Raw genomic sequence first — 11393 nt, 5'->3', positions numbered from 1 at the left:
ATCCCACAGGCAATGTATAGGTGCACCTGCATCTAGTTAGACCTGGTAACGTGAACTTCCCAGATAGGTTTCCCAGATTGTTTCTCTTCTCTTCCTCTCTTTTCTAGTCCTTTTCCACCAGGGAGAATTCAGCAAACCTCTGAGTCAGTGGGAAGGATTTTTTGAAAGAGAATAGGAACCCCCCAATAGGACACTTGGGAGGTTATCTTATTCACACAAGAATTGCCTTCATTCCCGCAGTGCCCATAGTCCAGGACTGGCAAGTGTTCACTAAGCAACATGCACATTTCTTACATAGACGTCAAGGGGTCCCACAGACCTAAACAAGGGCTCTTCTTGGCTCTAGAAGGGCTTATATTTATTCCCTTTTCTGCTCTTCAGAAAGCTCTGATGTGCTTTTCTGTTGACTTTGTTTTCTGCGTAGTAAGATAAACTTTGCCACCCCACAAGTTATTTTCCCTTGTTGCCCAATGGCCATAAGTCCTGGAGAGCCAAGATCTAAGAATTCTAGGAGCGAGTGGCCCAAATGACAATGGAGAAATGCGGAGACATTCATAGCATCACCGGTTTCTCAGCTCACCCACTTCCCACGATCTACTAGATCTACTACCTGGACCCCAAAACTCTCATCTCTATGCTGATGATTCTCAAGTCTTCTTCTCCAGCCCTACCCCCTCTCTCCTGACCTCCAGATTCCCATCTCCCAATTGCTTATTCCATATCTCCAATTGGATGTCTCATAGACATCTTATACTCAATATTTCCAAAACTGAACTCATAATCTTTCCTCCCAAAGCTTCCACCTTCTGAACGCCTCTGCATTGTCAAGGGCATCCCCATCCTCGAAGTCTCCCAGACTCCAAACCCAGATGCCATTCTCAACTCCTCACTCTGTCACCATGTCCTTCATTCCACCTTCATAACATCTCTCATAGACTCTCCTTTCTGTCCTCTGAGACTGCCCCCACCCTGGTGCAGACTCTTATCACCTCCTGCCTGCACTGGTACAATAGTTGCTGGGGTGGGGAGTCTGTCCACCTCAAGTCTCTCCCCATTCCAATCATCCTCCATTCAGCTGTCCAAGTGATTCTCCTAAAGCCCATATAAGCATGGGGTAGAGTTGGGGTGGGAAAGAACCTAAGTGTCTACCAGCATTCACATGATGGGTGCATAGGGTAGCAGCCCACACTCTAGCACCCAGTACCACTCACATACTTCCTTTCTGGGCTGGTTCATTTACTTTATCCCATTTTCACACTGGCAGGTCTAGTTTCCCTGAGAAAGACTACCCATCATGTGACTAAACACCAATGCTTTCAAGATTCTAAGAATAATCTTGTGTTCCCCTCCTCAGCATTTTAGCTCTCAAGCCTCCACTGATGTGTTTCCATTTACACAAAACCAGCACTTCACAATGGTAATGCTTTTATATCCTAAGCATAATCATTTACTTAGCAATAAGGCAAAAGAAATAATATCACAAGAATTCATGTTAATGCAAATACAAAAATTATAAGTCAAAATCCACTCATAAACCTGAGTCAAAATCTCCCCTTAAGGCACTCAGTCTCTGGCAAAGAGTAAGCACACACTTACAGACACCTGGCAAGGAGATCACGAGCAAGGAAAACCTGAGTGCTCAAGGTCTCACAACTCTGAAACTATAAACTCTGACATCCACTTTCTGTCTCAGTAAATGTCCATAAAAGTTCCTTGTTGAACGTAACTTCTGCGTTAAACAGATACTTTCACTGATAAGCTGAATTGATCCATGTTGTTCTTGACTAACACCTCAATGAGCACAAGGTCAATCTATTAGGTGAATTCTCTGATTCTAAACCGTTCCTCTGCTCCATTGGATTTGCCCCTCAACAGCAACTATAGTAGCCATCACTTCCAGCTTCAGACTTACCAATGCAGTTCCAAAATCTGTCCTTTCACCTCTCTTTTTCTCTTAGCTTTCTGGTTTCAGATTCTAGATCCTTTCAGCAAATGTCCTCATCACAGTTTATGGCTAGGAATCAAATTCTCATCTTCTATGACCAAATAAATTACATTTGTCTCACACCCATCCATATCATTCCCATATACCACTGTTTGTCATGTTCAAAACAAACAATTGTCTCAGAACTCAGAATAACCATGTCTTAGACCTCCGAACCAACTTAACTCAGCCACAAATAACTCCATAATTAAAAGGCAATTCTTTAAAGGGCCAGTTCCTTTCATAAAAATGGAAGCTTTGGTGTCCATCCCCAGCACTTTCTACATCATGACCTTTATTTATTTAGCCTGGGTTTTCCTGAATTTGAGAAGGCCCTGTGATTTGGAAAGAATTTCAGGGGAGAAGTGCCTAGGCTGAGTGATAGAGTTAGAAGCCACATGGGGGAATTAGGGGATGCTGTTCAATAGGCAGCTAGAGCAGAAAGGTTTCTGTGTTTCATGTCTAATGCAAAGCCAAGCCCTGATAACATAGTTCCTGACACCCTCTGATGCCAGGGAGGGAAAATGAAACCACCCACTGAGACAGATTCCCACCTTCTGAGATCTCCACTTAAGGTTGGCTGTATTTCCTGCCAAAAATGTTGTCTTTGTAGAGAAAATGGGAGAGAAGGGAAGGTCTTGGCACACACCTGATGATGAACTTATGAGTCCTAGTTCCAGTGACTGTCCAGCCCTGGGAATAGCTGGGAAATGGAATGTTCCCCTACCCACAGGGAGATGTTCTCAGGGCATCTGTGAATGGTTGAGCAGTGAATCTGAACCCCAGGGGGTATGCTTGCATCTGGGTACCCTAGGCAGCTGGTGACACAGTGGATAGAGTACTGAGCGTGAAGTCGAGAAAACCTGAGTTCAAACCCTGAGTCTGACAATAGCTGTGTGACCCTGGGCCACGTCACCTGACTTCTGTCTGCCTCAGTTTGCTCAACTGTAAAATGGGGATGGTAATAGCGCCTACCTTGCAGGGTTGCTGTGAGGATCCAATGAGATAATATTTGCACTTAGCACCCTGCCTGGCATATAGTAGGCACTCTATAAATGCTTATTCCCCTTCCCTACTTTGTAGAGAATTGCAGTCATGTCTGACATGTTGCTAGAGCAGGCAGGACTCTGGGGGGCTAGGGGATTCACCCAGGGGAAGCTCTCTGGGGGTCAGTTTGATCTCAGACTCAATGGTCTGCTGTGCGTAGCCATGCTCAGACTGACCCAACCTCCATTCTTTCGGCAGCAGCTGGAGCCGCCTAGGGCGCCAGCCCCAGAGCATTGGCAGCAGGGAGATCACCTAGCCCCAGGTTCCTTCTCCTCTTGCCCCGGTGTCCCTAGGCAGTGGCTCCTGGGGAGCTGCCGGGCTCTGTCCTTCTCTGGTGTTTGCTAAAGCGAGCAAACTGACCAGAGCAAGGAAAACACCAGCTCAGCATTCACCAGTGCCCTCTGCCTTGTCTGCTTTCTTTGCCCCATCCTCTCTGCCTGTGCCACAGACAGACTTTGGTCTTCCCTGGCTTAGACTGTTACTGAGGTAACAGAGAAGCCTCCACTTCTCACCTGGTTCCCTCAGGTGGGGTGTTTCCCAGAAGCCTGCAGGAGGATAATAGGCCCCAGGGGAACCAGGGGAGCAGGTGATTACAGGTATAGGCTGCTCCCTGGCAACCAGGGTTCAAGGGTGATAATAATGGTCCTGGTTGAGAAGGGGTGGTGACAAAGGACAGGTTGGATGTGCAAGAGAAATTGATAGGACTTGGGGAGTGAGTGAAGCCATGGGTGGGAGGTGAGGGGGAAGAAGAAGGAATAGGGACTTGAGAGAGGGGGCAACCTCCAATCCCAGGTCCCCTCAATTCTTTCTAAGGCCATTAACCTTGACCTGGCTCCACAATCCTCCCTTCCTCGCATTGATGCCTTCATGCAATGGATAGAGTGTATTAACCTGGAATCAGGAAGACCTGTGCTCGAATCTGTCCTGGTGCATGGTAGGCATTATACAAATGCTACTCTTCATCGTTAACGTTAGCATTGGCATTAACCTCTCTGCAGCCTTTGACACTGTCAATCGCCCTCTTCTCCTGGATCCTCTCTTCTCTCTCGGTTTTCAGGACACGGATCTCTCCTGGCTCTCCTCCTCCCACAGTCCCCTTTGTTTGATCTTCATCCCGGTCACTCCCTCCAGCTGTGGATGTCCCCTGGGGTTTTGTCCTTCCCATCTCCCTCCATACTGCTTCCCTCGGTGATCTCACCAGCCCCCATACCTTCAGCTATCATCTTCATGTGAGGATTCTCAAATCTATTTATCAGCCCTAACCTTTCTGCTAATCTCCCACTTCACGTTTCTAATTACCTACCGTATTGGACATCTGAGGGCAGCTAGGTGGCACAATGCACAGAGTTCCCACTCTGGAGCCCATTCAAATTCAGCTTCAGCCTCAGATACTTACTGGCTGTGTGACCCTGGGCAAGTCACGTCACTGTTTGCCTCAGTTTCCTCATCTGTAAAATTAGCTGGAGAAGGAAATGACAAACCACTCCAGGATCTTTGCCAAGAAAACCCCAAATGGGGTCACAGAGAGTTGGACAGGATTAATCGACTAAACAGAACAGAAATTGGTTATCTCAAACTAGATGTTTTATGGACACCTTAAATTCAACATGTCCAAAACTGAACTCATTATCTTTCCTCAAAAAATCACCCCACTTCCAACTTCCCTATAACTGCTGAGGTCAGCACCAACCTCCTGTCCCCCAGGCTCATGATTGGCTGTATCCTCGGCATCTGACTCTTTCTCACCCCTTCTGCCATATTTAATCTGTCACCAAGGCCTATCCTTTACCTCTGTCACATCTCCCCAGTGTCCCCAGTTCTCCCCTCTGATGCTACTACCACCCTCATCACCTCCTCCTCCCATCCATCCTCCACTCAGCTCAATGATCTTCCTAAAGAGCAGGTCTGACCCCAACACGTTCCTCCTCAATAAACTCCTGTGGATCACTACGCCCTTCAGGATCAAAAAAAAAAATCCTCCGTTTGGAGTTCTAAGCCCTCCTAAACCTGTTCCCCCTCCCACTTCCCCACCCTACCTTCCCGGTGTTTTCATAACTTCAGTCCAGTGTGGCTGACTTAGTCCCCATTCCCAGACCTGTGAATTGCCCGAGGCTGCCCGGACATTATCACCCCCAGCCTCTACTTTACCTGAACTCTCCCCTCCAAGATTGCCAAGCTTTCTCTAGGAACTTTCAGTTGGTAAGGAAAATAACTTTCCTCATAAAACCATAGAATGTCCCAACCCCTGGGCACCTGCAGCCCCTCTCCCTCTGCCCAAATACTTTCTCAGAGCCCCAAGTCCAGCCCCGGGTTGCGGCTCCCCGGCACTTGCTGCTGGGAGGGGGACCCCAGTTGCCAACTCCTTCCCGAGAGCACAAGTTTTGCTTAATTCAGGTTGGCACTAGTTCCACAGGCACTTGGACACTGGTCTCCTTCCTGCTCCATAAACAAGGTAACTCCATCTTCCTTCCAAATCAGAATTGAGCTGATTCTGTGCTAAGAGGTTGCCCAGGTCACACAGGAAATCAGTGGGAGAGCCTAAAACTCTAGTCCAGTGAGAAGGTCGCGACACGTAATAATAAAAACGATCATCATTACACTAATAGTGAGCCAAGTTAGGTGTCTGGTCTATATACAGTTTGATGGGATGACGGAAGGGGAGCAGGGGAACAGGAGCAGGAGTAGAGGAGGGGCGTGCTGCTCCGGAATATCACATAGTCCATACAGATAAGCAAAGAGAACAGGAAAGGGGAAGGGAAGGGCTGTTCTGGAATGGCAGGTAGTTGGGAGGTGCTTTGTGAAAGCACACAGATAAGCCCAAAGTGGGGGGCTTCGATGCATAATTTTGGTCACTTTTCTGGCTGGCCACACCCTGCATCCTTTCCGCTATCTCACATCCCACGTCCTGCTTGCTCCATCTACCCAGAGTACTTCTTTCTATCTCATCACTCCCTCTAAACACAGAGGGATATCTTCAGTTGAAGTATACCAAATGCAATCGATCAATAAGTTATCAGTGATGTTCTAGGCCACCATGGTAGGTGATTTGGACACGCTCAGCAAAGCCCAGTTAGATTCTTGCCTCCTGCTGGAAATATTTGCCCTTCCTGGCAAAAATTCGGAACGGTTCTCTGGGGTCTCTGGGGAGGTCTAGACAGCAGTGTCCTCCACTTGCAGCCCCGGTACCATGTAAGAAAGAGTAAAAACAGTAAGTGTTGTGTGGTTGTTCGCAAGTGGTGTCATGGAGCCCACTAATCCAAGCATGAGGATCCCTTCAGGCCTCATAATGACTTAGTTTTCATGTGACATATTTTCTACATTTTATCGTATTTTAACTTTATGAGATATTTCCCAATTCCCTTTTGATCTGGTTCAGATCTCACTGCGTGTTGCAGCTGCTGACACCTCTGACATAAGATCCCAATGGCACACACAAAAATCGCAATTATCCATAAGTACAAGGTTTTTCCAGACTCTGCAAAACAAGAAACATTTCACAAAGTTCACCAAGAATTTCTGCTTGTTTAGCCTTAAAAGGTGCCTCACGGAGCCTTTCTCAACCTCCAAACAAAAGACAGCAAAGGCCAAGAACACTTGGTCCACACTGACCTTTCCCTGCTACTCAGAGCTCTCGCCACAGGAATCTGAGCCTTGGGGTCACCCAGGCATCTCCCTTCTCTGAGGAGAACAATGTCCCGGGTGAAAACTCTTCCACATTTCCCTCCACGTATACACAAGTCCATCCTACTGGGGTCTGATGAAAAAGTGTCCCTTTCTACACAGGACACACCAAAATTCCCTAGGGATCTACAGGCAAATGCCATAGAAGTTGTGGAGGAAATAGATAAAAGCTGTGCTGTGAGTTTGGGAGAAACATCTTTCCCCAAGAAAAAATAACCTTCAAGGTCAAAGAAAGGGAGCTACAGGAGCTACAGTATCCCCGCATACTAAAGTGCTTAATAAATGCTTGTTAAATGGTTGAATGAACAAACAAATGAATGCCAAGAGCAGTAAAGGGAAACTCAAATCACTAAGCATTTATTAGGCTCCTACTATGTACCAGGCACTGTACTAAGCACTGGGGATACAAAGAAAGGCAAAAGACAGTCCCTGCCCTCAAGGAGCTCCCAATCTAATAGGGGAGACAACATGCAAACAAACATATACAAAGCAGGGGATGTATAGGATGATTAGGAAATCATTAATAGAGGGAAGGCACTTGAATTTCGAGGAGATGGGAAAGGCTTCCAGTGAAAAAAAGAAGAGGTCAAAGGCGCTTCTCGTGGCAAAGGTGCTCCTACCTAAAGGTGGGTGCCTACGCTCATGGACGATCCCAAAGATGCAGAAAGAATAGGTAATATACTGTATGCTGCATAGGCCTACAACTGCCTTCCCAAGAAGCCCATGCTCAGAGCCCCTTGGAAATTCCAGTGTTTTTAAGGACATGGTAACGCACTGCTCTTGCCTCTTGAGGGCAATGAGTTTCTTGGTTGTTTCTGGTTACGAAATGGCCTAGCACCAAAAGGACTTGGAACACCTTAACTGGTCCCTTGATCTTCCCCCTGCCCTATGAGAATGTCAGGGACCTGGGGTGCTGCTGCATCTGTTAATAGCCAGGGCTGCCCCCAGGTGGGCTTCTTTCCGCCTCTATCCTCCAGGTGACTCCAGAGAAGCATAGAGAAATACGGGCCCTTCTCAACCACAGTATCATGACAACCTTGCCCAAATGACAGATATGGAGTGGCCAAAACTAAGTTTGACCTGGGCCCCAGATATCTTCGCCTCCTTTGTTTGTGCTTTCCTGATCTTAATTATTCTAAGGCAGACATTTCCAGGATCTGAGAAAACCTTGTGGTTACTTTGAGAGGTCCCAAGGCCCTGTGAAAGGCTGGAGGTGAATGGAATCAGACGAGAGTCCCCACCACTGTTCCAATGTTCTCAGAGAGGATGTTCACCAATAAGAGAAGGACTGGCCCACGCCTGGATATTTTATCTGCAGAGTTGTAAGGATAGTGCCAAGCTAAAGTGAAATGTAAAAGGGCTTATTTGCCGTATGCAGTGTGCTCTGATAAAGTAAAGTATCAATCTCCCACCAGATTGGAGCAGTACTTAGAAGCTGTTACGGAATTCTGTTTAATACATTCTGTGAATGCACGCTTGGGACTGTTCTGTGTTTGGCATTCTTTTTGTGTGTAGCAATAAATTGCCCTTGCCAACCCTGATCCATATCGCACAGTGAGTACTTCTTTGGGAAGAGCTAGACACGAGCAACAGCTCTAGCCTTAAGTAGATTTTCCCAGGGGTGCTGGAGTGGGGGAATGCCCAAGTAATATAGTAAGTAATCCCCTTAAAGACAGCCCCTCCCCCAGCCTGGATAGGACCTGATCCAAACTGCATGCCTGCTTGGAGATGGGGGGATGGCTACTAGGTCTCAGCCCCGTGGGCACAGTGGCAGCGCCTCAAGGGTAGAGTTATGTAACCAAAGAAAGGATGCGATTGCCCCATGGGTGCTTATGACTGATGGCTGAGATCACATAGTTCCCTGAAAGGATCAGCCAAGTTGGGTTAGTGTAGGAGAGCTCGCAGAGTGCTGAATAAAGGTGGCTCCACGTGTTAACACCACAGAATGTCTTCAAGAGGGTGGCCACTGGAGTGATTGGGGCACCCCTTTAATCATGCCACACCCGCCTATCTACCCTCTCGTCCTGGAAAACTGTCAAGCACAAGAGGAAATAGCTTCAGAAAAAATTTAAATGACACACAGCTAGCTATTGCTGCTGCTTTAATCAACCCCTGCTAAAACCTGGTTAATATTGGCAAGGCTAAGACAGAAAATGAGTCCATTATTTCTTATTTTTTTTGAAAGAGCAATTTTATTAATGTCCTGCTGCAAAGTACATTAATAATTTGTAACCGAGCAGTAACATCCTCATCGTGCGTCCTAAAGAGTTTTCTTCAGGGTGCATTACGTTTTACTGAATTTCTTATAGGGGCTACTGACAGCTCCCCAAGATGCCCGATGGGCAGGCCTATTTGCCTAAACCGGTTTCTTTGAAGACAGCAAAATGTACCAAAGTATTCTCCTCCAAATGCAAAAGCTTTGAGTTAGAAAGGTGTATAATAATAGTATATATTCTTAACTATTCCCCCTCCTGAATACTAAGAGTAACAGTTCCTGCCTTTCTGTTGTTCACTGATGAAAGCACAAACCTCTCAATCACAATGCAAAGTTTCAATCATTGAAACAGACACAAGATCAAGATGTATAGTGTTACATGCATAACCTACTCAGGGGGGAGAGGGGAGAAAGGAGGGGGGAAGGGCGAGATAGAGTTTGGAACTCAGAACTTTAAAAACAACAAGTTTTAACATATAATTGGGGAAAAAATAAAATATTATAAAAAAACCGGAAACAAAAGATATATGGTGTTAGCAATCTCTTTAGTTATAGTTTGTTTTAATTGAAACTTATATTTTAAAAAAAGCAATTAGAAATAATGCTTCTGGAATGTAAAAGCATCTTCAACTGAAATACAAGCTTGTTCTCATGCTGATATCACATGGTCGGGTTTAAAAAAAAATCTATCTTCCCATAGCATCAAATATCAACATCATATTAAGGAAATACATTTGAATGAAGAGGAAGTGTCTATGATCTACAGAAGTCACTTGAAGAAGAGTTAGTTTGGAGAAAGTGGTGGTAGGTGGTGGAAGTAGCCAAGGCTACTCTAAGTACTGCCCATTGGGCTGAATTCACCAAGGGCCTGCACAAGATTCAAATGCTTCTTCTGAGATGCCCACTTGATTTATATTTCATCCTGCTTCTCTCTCTTCACCAAGAGCTTCATTTCTGGGGTCTTCATCTTCCAGAACACAGCAGAAAGGGGGAGGGAAGCCATTCTCTGGGATTTCTGGTACTGGGTGGAGGTCACATAGCGTGCCTTCACAATCTGTGCCACAGCATTCATCAGGTGCTCGGCTGCCAGGCTGGGGACATTGCACCGTCCACCTCCAGAGACAACAGGGTCCCCACCCAGGTTCTGACCTTCTGCTTTGACTTTATTGCAGATGTTGAGCTGATGGTGGTACAGAACAACATGTTGGAAGTACAAAAGGAGGTCTGGACAATGGTCCACGATGGTTCTTCCCAACTTATCCATCCTTAACCCTGACTCAGCAATTTTCTTAGCTGAACAAATTGCATCTGATGTATTTTTAAGTGGTCCTTTGCCTCTGGTGAAATCAGTCATCTCCATCATGATTATGTACATCTGTCTGGGCAGGACAATAATATCATAGCCACCATCATCCCACTTGGATATTTTGGCATCCTTGCTCTTCTCTTCCTGAAAGCTGGCCATTATTCTTGGGGAAGCTCAGCTCTAATAGCTCTTTGACTATCCCACGTGCCATCATAGATCAATTGCAAGGCATCAATAAATTCATTTTCATCCATTGGTTGGGAAGGATTAGAACTGAGAGCTCCACTTGTTCAGTAAAACATGGCCTGACTGTATTAAGAAAGCATTCTGATGGCCTCCAGAAGCATTTCAGTCTAGGCTCCAGGGTCACAGTTATCCATTTCTGAAGTGAGAACATGAATGACTGGCTGCCCAACCCCAAATGGCATCAGCAGAATGGTCTAGAAGATCATTAACAGCTCATTCTTGAAGAATAATTACACACTTTCCATCTTCCAAAATGGGATTCTCTGAGACGACCAGGAAATTATCAATGGAAGTTAACGCTATCAACGGCATCTGTTAGAACCCAGACTTGCTTTTCCCCCTATTCTCTAAAAAGATGCATGTTCTCCTGGGCCAGTTTACTTTGTGGTTTTACAGCCAGAGCCGATGCACAGTAATAAACTGAGGACCAAGGGCTTCCGGGTGGCTTGCTGATGTGGGAACCAGCTTCACACCTTCTTCATTGCGTGAAATAGAACCAGCTACGTTAGCAATCTCGGTTAATTTGTTAGCATGTTCATGGAAAACTTGAGCGTACTCATTAACTTATTTCTCATTTCCATTCTTTGCAGACTCACTCAATAACGCCAAAAGTGGCACATTAGTTCCCAAGAATGAATCTGAAATGTGGTCCATAGCAGCTTTGTGGAGCTGTCTGTGGAAATCTTTGGCCTTTTTTGTCATTTTGTGTGTTGAAGAATTAAGGGCATCATTTCTTTCTTTAGATCCAGCATTCCCCATGTATTCAGAAAGTAGATCCTGTAAGGCCTATCACACAACATGAGTACCAGATGAATCTGTCACTAGGGCTGCTCCACTGATGATGTTCTCCGGGTGCTCCTTAAGGGAAAGCCTGAAGTGCCCTTCACTGAAGCCCAGAGGGTCAACAGTTCCTT

At 46.0% G+C, this 11393-nt stretch overlaps 1 pseudogene; it reads right to left on the bottom strand.

Annotated features, from left to right (window-relative positions):
• Nucleotides 1-9759: 9759 nt before the first annotated feature.
• On the bottom strand, nucleotides 9760-11181 carry LOC118849204 (annotated as a pseudogene).
• Nucleotides 11182-11393: the final 212 nt, after the last annotated feature.

The sequence above is a fragment of the Trichosurus vulpecula genome, chromosome 1 (assembly GCF_011100635.1).
Source record: "Trichosurus vulpecula isolate mTriVul1 chromosome 1, mTriVul1.pri, whole genome shotgun sequence".
Lineage (NCBI taxonomy): Eukaryota > Metazoa > Chordata > Mammalia > Diprotodontia > Phalangeridae > Trichosurus > Trichosurus vulpecula.
This window is presented reverse-complemented; position numbering and strand designations above follow the sequence as displayed.